The 12,738-nt window shown below is 35.8% G+C and overlaps 1 protein-coding gene across 1 annotated transcript in view; it reads right to left on the bottom strand.

Moving 5' to 3' along the window:
• LOC117996903 (beta-1,4-glucuronyltransferase 1) overlaps positions 1 to 12,358 on the bottom strand; it is an 80,777-nt gene extending 68,419 nt beyond the window's left edge. Inside the window, exon 1 of the mRNA XM_034985046.2 lies at positions 12,110 to 12,358. The gene's annotated coding sequence lies outside the window, so the exon portion shown is untranslated. The remainder of the gene's footprint in view (positions 1 to 12,109) is intronic.
• Between the last annotated feature and the right edge of the window lie 380 nt (positions 12,359 to 12,738).

Genomic DNA, 12,738 nt, shown 5'->3' with positions numbered 1-12,738 from the left:
AAACAATTTATTCGGTACGTTAGAGATAATAATGCTTACCTACCTAAGTTAAACCAGTGGTAGATGCATCCGACTATTCGTAAGCACTTGTAAAAGTTTATACGAATAAAAAAGATTTTCATTTTCATTTTCATTTTTCATTAAAATTATTTTAATATTTAAATTGAGCAAAGATTCAACAAGTTTTAAGAGCAAAGCTACAAGACTAAGACCAAACTTTTTCTTCAAAATGGCTACCACTATCCACTGTACACCTTTATTGATTGGCAATTGTTGAATTTGATAAATAAATTGACGTAATGGAGATAAATTCATTATAGGGATCCAAACGTGAGCTGAAAGAAAATCACAACAAACTAAGTAGTATTTTTATAACAAGAGCCTTTAACCAAACAAATATAAATATCTAATACAAAGTAGGTAATCCGAATAATAGATCTCAGAAGTCAGAACCCTTTCTAAAAGATCCTGATTCGGTCTTGGCTAGTATTGTTATACTGCCTGTGCACAATACCTCAATGACGCATGCTCTAAGCTATACTTATAATGGTATGTATGAATCACGCTTTTTCCTTTTTAACCAGCCCTGGGAATTCCCACGGTTAATATAGGAGTCGATATAAAGTTCGAAGCAAAACTTATTTTAATGACCGTTTGTTTTTATGCGAATTGGTATTGCTTTTTGTGCGGTGGTAAGAAACGGCCATAGGGTCGGTGCTTGTCTGTTAAAGATATTACATTTCTTGAAAGCAATTCTACAGTCACTCAAAGCATAACTACAATCGTTAACATTAACGATTTTTAATCGTTTAAAATAGAGCCAAATTGTGTGCATTCGCGGTTAACGAAGGCATTGATCCTTCAATAACTTTACTCATTCTCGATAATTTATCAACTCTTTTACTATGTTCGTTACCAAATTAATCTTATACTCTACCGCATTACTTAGTATGTATATATATGTATAATTCATGATCGATTGATTAATAAAATATTAAGTACCTATTTATACGTTAGTTTAAACGCTAAAATAGGTACGATATCTTTACCACAATCTATATCATTATTATCTTTCTCATAAAAACCATCGTTGCATTTAACATTATTAGAATTGATAATGAACAAGGATAATTTTCTAGAATGCCTGAATTATTAAACGTTACCAGGAAAATACTAATATTATGTATCTTAGATAGACCTACATAATATTGCAGAAACTTGGTCCTTGTTCTAATGTGGCGGTTGATAAAACGTTGTGTAAATTTACGTACATGATCCACACAGATACGGCATTATTGGTTAAATAAATTTTAATGTATGCCGTTTAAATCTTAGCAGAGGTTTTATCAAGTTGATAACGTAGTAGGTATAAAGTAGAATACTATCGAAGAGAGGTTCTATCTCGTAGGTGAATTTATCTTATTGTTTTCTATTATTCTTGTAAAATGATAAAATATTAGCTTGAGAATTTTCTTTCTAGCATTAATGTTAGCTGATGCTTCGTCCCCGTGGATCTAGGTTTTGAAAAATTCCGTGGGAACTCTTTGATTTCCGGGACAAAAAGTGCCTATGGTACTCTTCAGGTTTTTACCTATACCCATGCAAAAAATCACGTCGATTTGTTGCTCCATGGCGACGTGATTGAAGGACAAACCAATAAACAAGTACATTTTCGCATTTATAATATTATGGGTAGTGATTATCTGTAGCGTATTAGTATCTGTTGTTTGCTTAAAAAATAGGACTGCTAAACTAAAACGTAAAATTTTCCCCATTTGGAAATGACCCCATACAGCCGTACATATTGTATTTATTTATTTCAAAAAAATTATAGCCAATGTCACTCCTAATAATGTAAGTATTCTAACGATACCACCCATACATCCAATCTGTTCAGGCATTTAGAAGGTGGAATAAATAAACTCGCATTCAATTACATACATTCATACATGAACCCTGAAAATATTACCCTCTTTTATGGGCAAAACTTTGGTCATAGAATAATATAGGTACATGATCATTGTTATTTGCCAATACTTATGTAGCTTGGGGTTATGGTTTAGATAAAACTTAATTAAAACATCTATTGTCTGGGATAACACTTCCCAAATTGCATCTTCCAGCTAATGTAAGTAAATTGCTATATTACAAAATCTATTCTTTATTGTTTTAGTGTACAGTAACAGTACTCCTATTCATTCATTCATCACTTTCAAAAGCATAATCAATGACTCGTTTACATCCTACATTATATTCATAATGTAGAATTTTGCTTAGCAAGCAGGGATCATTGAGAATATGAATAAGGAAACGTGTCTATTTTACATGTCTCATTGAATTGCCATGTTCAATGAAAGCCCATTTAGCCTACTAAGTATGGTTCCCACGATAGAAGTACAAATTTAAACGTTGCTTGGAACTAACTTAATTAATACTGATTAAGGAAACAACCACATTAGCACTCCTCAACGTCCAGGAAGTGTACGGGACCTCATTTGAATGCTTGAGTTAGCTCGGAACCAAACGCTGTACGTTTTTGCCACTTCAATCTGTTTCTGAACTGAAGGAGGGAAGAATTTTTATACTTACTTGATTAATTTTGCAAAGATTTTTTAATCTGTTTGGCTTTATAGCTACTGCTCATATTTCACCAGCAATGATACTATATTGCTAGCTTTAAACAAAAGCGATGCGAAGTCGTATTACTTACTTAACATTATCTTAAGGATAAGCAGATTTTAAATTTAAATATATTTATAAAAGAATCCGGCTGTACTCTCCGTCTCAACTGCGATGCATTTTGCGAGCTGAGTCCCTGTGAAAAAGGACCCCGGGTGGGTTTGAAACTAGTCAGACAGAGTACAGCCGGATCCTTTTACTATGGAAATCACTCACGATAGTTTAAGCGCTAGGCAGATTTTAACTGTCAATGAAAGTGAATTAGAGAAATGAATTCAAATTAGCAAAGTAATGATATGATAGGTACTCAACGTGTTTAATTTTTCGTTTATTTACAAATCCGTAAATACATATAAGTAACCTAATAGTAGGCTACCTACAAAATCTCTCAAATAGCTGTTACTCATTCAAAAGGCTCACACGGAATAATAACAAGTATTCAATGATTATAGTCATTACAAGTACCTACCTATTACGTTCGTCGTTATTCAATTGAGCTGGAAACGAATGCCAATATTAATATCATACAGCCAGTTTTCTTGTAATCGAGTCCTTGCAATAGGTCTTCATAGGGGCCTTTGGTAGCATTATAGTCTCTATACCCTAGGGCCTAGGCTTAACAAGCGGAAGTGTGTGAGTGCAATAGCTGGTACTGGGTATTGCATTGTATTTGTTATTATTGTCTTGAATCGTCTATAGCAAGTACCAAGTCAATAGTGCCCAGTGGAATGACTACTTGGAATCCGACCTGTCAGTCCCGTTATCCAGAACTATCGCTTCAGAAATGTAATAAAAAGAGTCGCCTTGGTTTGGTGCCTCTTGCAACACCGTGACAGACTCGCAAGGGAGACTCTTATTATTAACCTAGGTCTTTTGATGTGCTTTTAAAGGCCTTGGAGATAGTATGCATTTTGCATCGTTGATGTGCTTATTGCTTACCTTACTTTGCGATCGGTTCTCAAGCGTTTGGTTAAACAAGAATTATTTATTACTGTTCAATTCATTTATATTATATCTTGTTGAGTAAGTACTTTTAATTACAGCTAAAACTTAAAATTTGAGAGCAGGAGATAATAATATGTAACTTTGATGTACTTATCTTATTTTACGATACAAGACATTTAACGGTTCTCAAGCGTTTGATTAAAGTGATTAAAGAAAAATTACGAGTAGGTATCAGTGAATTTATACCTTGCTCAGTAATTACTTACTACTAATTATATTAGTAATTACAGATAACCTTAAAATTTAAGAGCAGGAGTATATGAATCGAAATTGTACTTCGGTACCTTATTTTACGATGCAAGACGTTTAACGGTTCTCGAACGTTTGATTAAACAAGAAAAGAATTACGACTCATTTATATTTTTCTCAGTAATTACAGCTAAAACTTAAAATTTGAGAGCATTTTAAAAGCAATTTCGCTACTAAATTGCTCACTTGGAATAAGTTTCGTAAACATTGAAGGGTCATTCACACCTTTTCGTGTATACATATGGCCATCAGAAGGCTGAGCGGAAGTGTTGAAGAACTTAGTAATTAGCGAGGAGTGGCTACGAGTACTTGCGTTACGACATGTAATCCAAGTCCTCGTTTCCCATCGCTTTCTGCTAACAATACTTAGCAAGATTAAAAGTACAGTGGATCATTCTATAAAGCTTATGCAGAGTAGGCATACTGAAAAACCGGCCAAGTGCGAGTCGGACTCGCGCACCCAGGATTCCGCACTACAGTCTTATTTTTTCGACATTTTGCACATTTTTTATTTATAAAAAACTATTAAGCATACAAATAAAAAAAACTGTTTTAGAATGTACAGGTGAATACTTTTCATATGATACCCCACTTGATATAGTTATCTTACTTAGAAAATTGAAAATACTAATTATTAGTTCATGACCTCAATTTAATTTTTTTTGTGTGATCTAACCCTAATTTCACGGTTTCCAGATTTTTCCCCAAATGTCAGCTATAAGATCTACCTGCCTGCCAAATTTCATGGTTCTAGGTCAACGGGAAGTACCCTGTAGGTTTCTTGACAGACAGACAGACAGGCAGACAACAAAGTGATCCTATAAGGCTTCCGTTTTTCCTTTTCAGGTACGGAACTCTAAAAACTGAATTAGGTATAATTTAAGATTTAATGACAGGATATTAAAATAAAAAAATTGCTGGAGATTAAAAATGAATTCCATTAAGTTTTTGGCTATGCTGTTTACAATAATTCTTAGTATACGCGTACATGACTTGCATGATTTTGGCTTGCTCTTGATAACATAATAGGATAATAATTTCAAATACCTATATACTTAAAAAAAGTGCATACAATTTTTAGTACCTAGCGATTAATTACAGTACCTACACGACAGATCGATATGGCAATCGGGGTGGGGACACCCCGCACACCCCCCGTGCTAACCAGGTGCCGGATAGCGTGGTTGTGCGGTGGTTCCCCCCGCCTCATACCCCGATTGCTATCACGACCTGTCGCGTACTAAAGGTAATAACAAAAATGATATAGCTAACTGATGGGTGGAAAAGGACGCAGTCTGACGGCATTTGCGTCTCTTGGGGACCGCGGTCCGCACCGCGCGTCGCCGCCGGCTCGAATTGAATAAGCAGAAACTGCCCCCGATTGTGTAAGAAAACGTAGGTATTCATCGTTATCGTAATTGTCAACAAATTCTGCCCTTTGATTGGTTGATTCGCTGTTTGCATTTTTTCACAGCCAATCAAAGGACAGAATTTGTTGACGATTACGATGACGATGAAAACTTTATTCTTACACAATTGGGGGGCACAGCCTTTAGTAGGTACCTATAAGTTTGCAGATCTAACTTTGTCAAAACCCCGATTTTCCCACTTTCTTTTCATTCCAACGATGTTTGGCCACTATAACATACAACTATTCCACATTTCATGTCGATAGCTTTAATATTTACTGAATTAATAGAAATGTGACAGCCAAACAGACGGACGGACGGATGAAGAACCATTTCCATTTTTACTATTTTGCTACGGAACTCTAACAAAATTGACACAATCTGTTTGCGCGGCAAACTTGGCTTGCCAATACTAGAGATCTCATTAACCTGATTTCACGGATGATTAGGATAATGGACTAAGAGCCAGCGCGTGCCAGACCTTCGTTGTTTTATAAAAGCTAAAAATTTCTCTGCTTATTGTCCCGAACACTGGAAGGAACGTTCGTTTTGATGTTTGTTTGGATCACGGTGTCTTTAGAAGATATTATTTAACAGGTAATAAAGGTCTAAAAATGTTACGTCAACATATAAAGCCTAATTTTATTTTTTATTTTCTTCCGAATAGTATTAGAAATCACTACATGCATTGCCAGATACTTAGGGTGAAATCTATAGAGGGCACTCTGATTTTGCTTAGACTTATGACAGCGTTAAAACGAGACAGATGTAGGTATATCTCTCACATAAATATGTCTCGTTTTAACTCAATCTTAAGTCTGAGCAAAGTCAAAGTGCGCTCTATAGATCTCAGCCTTAGTATCAGGGCAATCCCCTTCCAGACAACAGAAACTCAGCTTTTATAGAATAACGAAGGTCTGGCACGCGCTGGCTCTCTCTCTTTAATAAATGAAACGAAACATATTTATAGAATAGAATAGAATAGAATGTTTTTTTATTCATGTAAACTTTTTAAAAGTGCTTATGAATAGTCAGGTAGTTTTAATTTACCACTGGTTCGGAATGACGTTCCTACCGAGAAGAACCAGCAAGAAACTCGGCAGTTGCTCTTTTTAATTAATTTTTACTTTAAATTTATTTTAAATTTAGTTGCCTACTGATGTTGTTAAAATTATTGTCATAGATTAATTATTTGTCTCGCTCCGCTCTACATTATTGTATTTGTGGTGTATTTGCGTATGTCAATATAATTTTTCAAGCATTCAAGCATGTCAATTGTCAACGGCGACAGGCGATGGACGGGTTTAAAAAGTTAACAAAGCATGTCTACAAGGTCAAACGATCATTGTTATTTTCTGAATATTGCTAACCGTTTGCTAATTGCGCTAATGATACCTACATGAAGTTTATTTAGAGTAAGGCTGCCATAATTGCTGAAAGGACGACCGGGACATCCATCCATATGCATACTGATAGGTAGGTACTGTAGTCTGTGAATTCGAAAATGACAGTCTGTATGTCTGTTTGTTACGTTTTCACGGTTAAAAGAACCGCACGAAAAAAGAAGAGTGAGAGAAATCCTCATTTACCTATACCTACCTACTAATATTATAAATGCGAATTTCACTTCACAAGATCAAACTGAACCGAGTTTGGTCGCGGTGGACACACGTCTTTCCGAGCTCCGTCCAAAATAATCTCGTTTTTCGTTGACGGCGGCGATGGACAAACGCCCTAAATGCCAAATCGGGACAACTAACTTACTGACTGGGACACCGGGATACAACGCTTCAGACCGGGACCTGTCCCGGTGTACCGGGACGTATGGCAGCCCTAGTTTAGAGTGAAATGAATTCACACCTTCTACAACATAACTACCCATTGAACCAGCATGTTTATCTTCAACAATACTTTAATGATCTTTTTCAAACGCACGACATTCGCTCGTAGGTACCTACTTGAGTATTTAGATTAATGTTGGTCAATTGAACAATAAATACCTAATCCGTCTTCTTTTGTTAAGGTGACGCAGGACGCTCGACCAAACCTATTTGCTTTTCACTTGACATTGTATGAGAAAGGTGAGAGGCACGATGATTTTCACCGAAATCAAGGGTTTAGGAAAAGTATTTTTGAGAAAAAACTACTGAGTTTATGTTTGCAAAGTATAGTTATTTCAACTAATGAATAAATAAACTATGTCTAATGTTAAATTTCTTTAGAATTTTCATACTCCTAATCTTACTTATTTACGTCCAAAGTTGTCATAAGTTTAGTGTTAAAATATGAATCTCTTGAGGCTCGTAACTTTAAAATCAATATTATTTTCAATGTTTCATATATCAATAAACCTAGATAATGACGAGATAAATCGATATAATACTTAGTTTTGAGCGTACAGTATCAAATAATGTAGTAATTACCCTCCTACGTTTGTATGAAGAAAGCTCCGTCCTGAGCCCTCTTAAGTCATCTTTCTAGGAAAACAAAGCAATTGGCACTTTCTAATAATAAATCAACTTGGGAGAGTGGGATTATTACAAAAACCTCGTTCCTGAAAATCAATGTTACAAAGTATAAGTATCACATAATTATATCAAAACCGGCCGAGTGCGAGTCAGACTCGCGCACCAGTCGTATTTTTTCGATATTTTGCACTATAGATCAAAAACTATTATGTGTAAGCTACATTACCTTTGCCAATAATTAATTAAAAATAAAAAGATAATTGCTTTGGAACAGTCAAATTTAGTGAAGTAAAAGAAGAAAGAAAAAATCTGTTACTTAGTCGCAGATCAAAATGCGTCCAAAGATGTAATATGGATTATTTTAAAAAAAGAAACATATCAGAGGTGATGAGGCGCTCTTGAAGAACAGGCAGGTAGGCAATGGAAAAGAGAATATAAGTGTCATAATAATATGAGGAAGTTTCAGGGCAACGTTCGATAAAATTTTCATAGATGGCGCTGAATACTGCTTTCACTAAGGACGAAAAGAAATACCTAGATCTATATAATATGCTTTAGGTCAAGTCAATCCTTACGTTTCTTCCCCGATGCAAAATTAATTAATTCCTTCTGTTATTTCACAGATTTTGTCGCGAAGAAACATAAGGAAAACTGCAGTGCACGCTAGCTGTTACTCTTATATATATATATATATATATATATATATATATATATATATATATATGTATATATAGGTATAGATATAGGTATTATTTTTCGTTTTTAGTGGTGGTAGTAATTTAGCGCCATCTATGAAAATTTTATCGATTGTTGCCTGGAAACTGCCTCATTGAATTAAACGTGCATTCAAAAAAGGTAAAAAAGTTTTTAACAATTGTGCTAGTCCGTGCAGGACCTGCGTCAATAATAATCCAGCACGCATATTATGTGGCTGTGTGCACAACTTTTAAAATAAGTTATGGCTAATTCCCAGCTTTACTGGGTGCCATGGAATGTAGTCGGTGCATTGTTCAGTTATCTAAACACCATAAACCGGCGAACAGTACTATATAAGAAACTATTGACCGGCCGGTTATGCCTTTACGATAAACGCTTAGCTTACAGCTTAACCACACTGCATTCTTTTAAAATTGTCTTTAATTATGTGTACGCTTGCACGTTGAAAATTTTAGTAGATCCAGGTAGAACATTAGCTTTTGATGTGCACTGTGCATCTATTAACATATTATTATGGTTCTTTGATCACGCGTTAATATTAATAATTTAATTTACTTTCTCAAATAAGTATCTACTAAATTGTAACTCTTAATTATTGATAGAGAAAATTACAATTTTAATAGATCGAAAGTGAGAGTACATACATGAGTTACATATAAATGGTAAGTTATATTAAATGTGAAATCGATACTACAGTGAAGTTAAATCATAATCATAACAGGTAGTTATTACAAGAAGTGAGTAAATATTGATTAAAGTTCGGTCTTAAAGAAGTAGAATGATCCGCCAATGCCATTCTTCACCTTCTTGGATAATTAATTATTGTTTAACACTTGCAGTCATGTTTCTTTGTCTGCGCCTTAAACGCACATGTGGGAAAATGTGACCCCCGCAATGGTGACGGCTTCGACTAAAGCTTAGTTTACAACTTTTACATATAAATTTAATCTAATTTGAATTTAAGATCTATGATTTGTACAGTAATTAGATAAGCTTTAAGTTTTATTGTAACACTTTCAACAAAAACCCGGCCAAGTGCGAGTCAGGCTCGCGCAATAAGGGTTCCGTACTAGAGTCGTATTTTTTCGACATTTTGCAGGATAATTCAAAAACTATGATACATAAAAATAAATAAAAATCTGTTTTAGAATGCACAGGTAAAGACCTTTCATATGATACCCACTTGATATAGTTATCTTACCACAATTTAATTTTTTTTGTGTGATATTACCACAAATTCACGGTTTTTCCCCTAATACCAGCTATAAGACCCACCTACCTGCCAAATTTCATGATTCTAGGTCAACGGGAAGTACCCTGTAGGTTTCTTATTTCTTGACAGACAGACAGATAGACAGACAGACAGACAGATAGACAGACAGACAGACAGACAGACAGACAGACAGACAGACAGACAGACAGACAGACAGACAGACAGACAGACAGACAGACAGACAGACAGACAGACAGACAGACAGACAGACAGACAGACAGACAGACAGACAGACAGACAGACAGACAGACAGACAGACAGACAGACAGATAGACAGACAGACAACAAAGTGATTCTAAAAGGGTTCCGTTCTTTCTTTTGAGATACGGAACCCTAAAAAAGATCTAAATTTAAGTACCTACCTTCAAACTGTACAATTGCCTAAGTTTTGATAATAAGATCTTAGAGTAATAAGCTTAGTGTCGCTGTAAGTAATTAATCCTGGAGGTTTTTCGTTTTACAATCAAGTGACCATTTGAAATGGGATTTTAAGCCGGATCTGTTAGACGTTATAAAGCTTTAATAATGCCCTTATCACAAGTGCATTTAACTTCACATAATCCTGAGGTACCTATCCATAACTATGGTAGGTATGGAGGTAGGTATATTATGGAACCTTTTGAATTAAACGTCGTTAAAGATGTAGTTGCTAACATGTGGAGAGCATTGAAAGGGATCGTTTATTATGTTATTTGCCTTCGTCTGAGGGAAAGGGTTCATCGACCACTATAACATGAACTTTTAAATCACTCAATTCATTTCAATTTGGTCTGAGCTTTAAAGCTTAATTTTATATTGGTTAAAATTTTGAATGGTATAAACTATACCCAGCATTTTGATTTTAAAGACAGTTTTTCCAAAGTGGCCAAATGTACTTCTTTCTTGTATGTACCTAAAATACTACCCGGAGCTTCAGGCTTCCCCTAGCTGAAGAGAGTGTTACCGTGCAATGAGATAGTTTCCAATGCAGACAACTGAAAACTTACTAGGTATTGTTACCCTGTTTGCAGTTTCTAGTACTTGAGTAACTATAGGTACTTTTGCTTCACAATTCACATTTAGAGTCCGTCTGGTCGGTGGTGCGTATGTACCTACCGGTATATTGATTTGAACAGCGACAGAGGGGGCGTGATTCGTCCGTGGCGATATACCTACCTACTACGTGAGCTGCTATACCTATCGTGTTAAAACGTCGTGTCGTTAAAATTCATAACACCATTTTTTACGTAAACTGCAGCTGCTTATGTCTCATCAAATGCTGCTGGCTATAAACATTCAAATTTTATAGACATAACGCAAGCAAATAGATTTCACTTATTTTCTTCCACAAAGCAACACTTAGTTTGAAATTGAGTAATTCCTATAACCATAAAAGCCGCGTTGGAAACAATTAAGTTACGGACGTTACCGTAAAACATTTCATAAAAGTCCATGATTATACAAAATGATATGTCAACATTTCGCAAGCATTGTGGAGCGAACGTGTCGGGTCAACCATTATATGGATGGGTCTTTTAGATGTCTCGCAAAGATTGCGCTGTTTCACCAATCTCAAATATCATCTGGATAACGAAATGTTCCACCTCGCATTTTGGAACAGTAACATTTTTTACGGTCATATATTTAGCTGGTTCATTTAAGCCGTCTAAAATACCGGCATCTTTACAACGTTAACCAGTAGGTGCGCACACATATTATCGAATGTTTTTTGTGGTAGTTTTATAGTTTTTGCATTCCAATGTACTCAAGCCTGAAGTAGATAGGTACGTCATAGACAAGATTCTTAGGCGATGTGTTCAAGAGGAACGATATAAACTATTACTATCCAGATGGTTGTACGTCTGTACATTGTCCAGCCAAATCCAGCGCATTAATCGTTAATTTAGATGTATCTACTAGAAGTATAATATTCGTAGGACTAGAAGGATCTAAGAATAAGTTTACTAAAACATTAGAAAATCAAATCATATTCAGAAACAGCTTCACTACCAGTACTGAAGAAGTTGTAATTTGTCATGCTTACTTTAAGAAGTTTGATTAAAGTTTACCAAAATACCAAAAGCTCCGCAGTCTACACTCTACACACTACACTGTCTTCGAAAGTATGGAAATCTGACAACGAATAATCAGAATTTTCGCTTTCGCTTGGGTTAGCGTGTTTCGAGAACCTATTATCGCTGCTATCTCATTAGCATAACACGTTGAAAAATTGCATTGCTGTACTCGAAACAGCATCCAGACATGAGCAAACTTAGAAATGATAGCCATGGTGGAAGATAACACCGTCAAACAACCAACGGATAACTTACCGGAGTGCTATGTTTATGTTTCCTTCTACGGATGATCCAAGAGGGCATTTGCGAGAAGGACGAGCCAGGATGCACACTATCGTGTTGCACGTTAAAAATAGTGGCACTCTCCGAAAATAACGCTATAACAGCGATGTTATGCACTTGTGTTGCGAGATTGCAAGTGGCTGTAATACGATCGTGTTAGTACGTCGGCACACAGGCGCCCCGAGTGGCGGTGCGCGGTGAACTGTTGGCACAAGGTACCTACTTGTGTGTTCGGGTAGGATAGGAAGCACACAACGCGCTTCGGGACGAGGGACCGTGAAAGGGCCACAACCCGACGCCGCCGTTTTTTGTGCTCATCTAATATTAGCAACAAACGCCCGTCTGGCTTACTTCTTCGTAAGGAGTGAATTACACTTTGTTGCGTATGTTCCAAAGTCGAATATGTGATGTGATGCCGATGAAAGTAAAACTGATAATTGCGAATACATTAGACGATTTATTAGTTGTCGGGTAGGTACAACTTTTAAGCTTCGTACATGTTGTTCGCTCGGATTACACTCTTATCGACTAATACAAGATTGTCTTTAACAAGTACCTAGGTACCTACCTACTTAATAATAATTACTCTACCTACCTGAAAA

Source organism: Maniola hyperantus, chromosome 4, assembly GCF_902806685.2.
Source record: "Maniola hyperantus chromosome 4, iAphHyp1.2, whole genome shotgun sequence".
NCBI lineage: Eukaryota > Metazoa > Arthropoda > Insecta > Lepidoptera > Nymphalidae > Maniola > Maniola hyperantus.
Note: the sequence above shows the minus strand (reverse complement) of the source record. Positions and strands in the feature narration are given on the sequence as shown.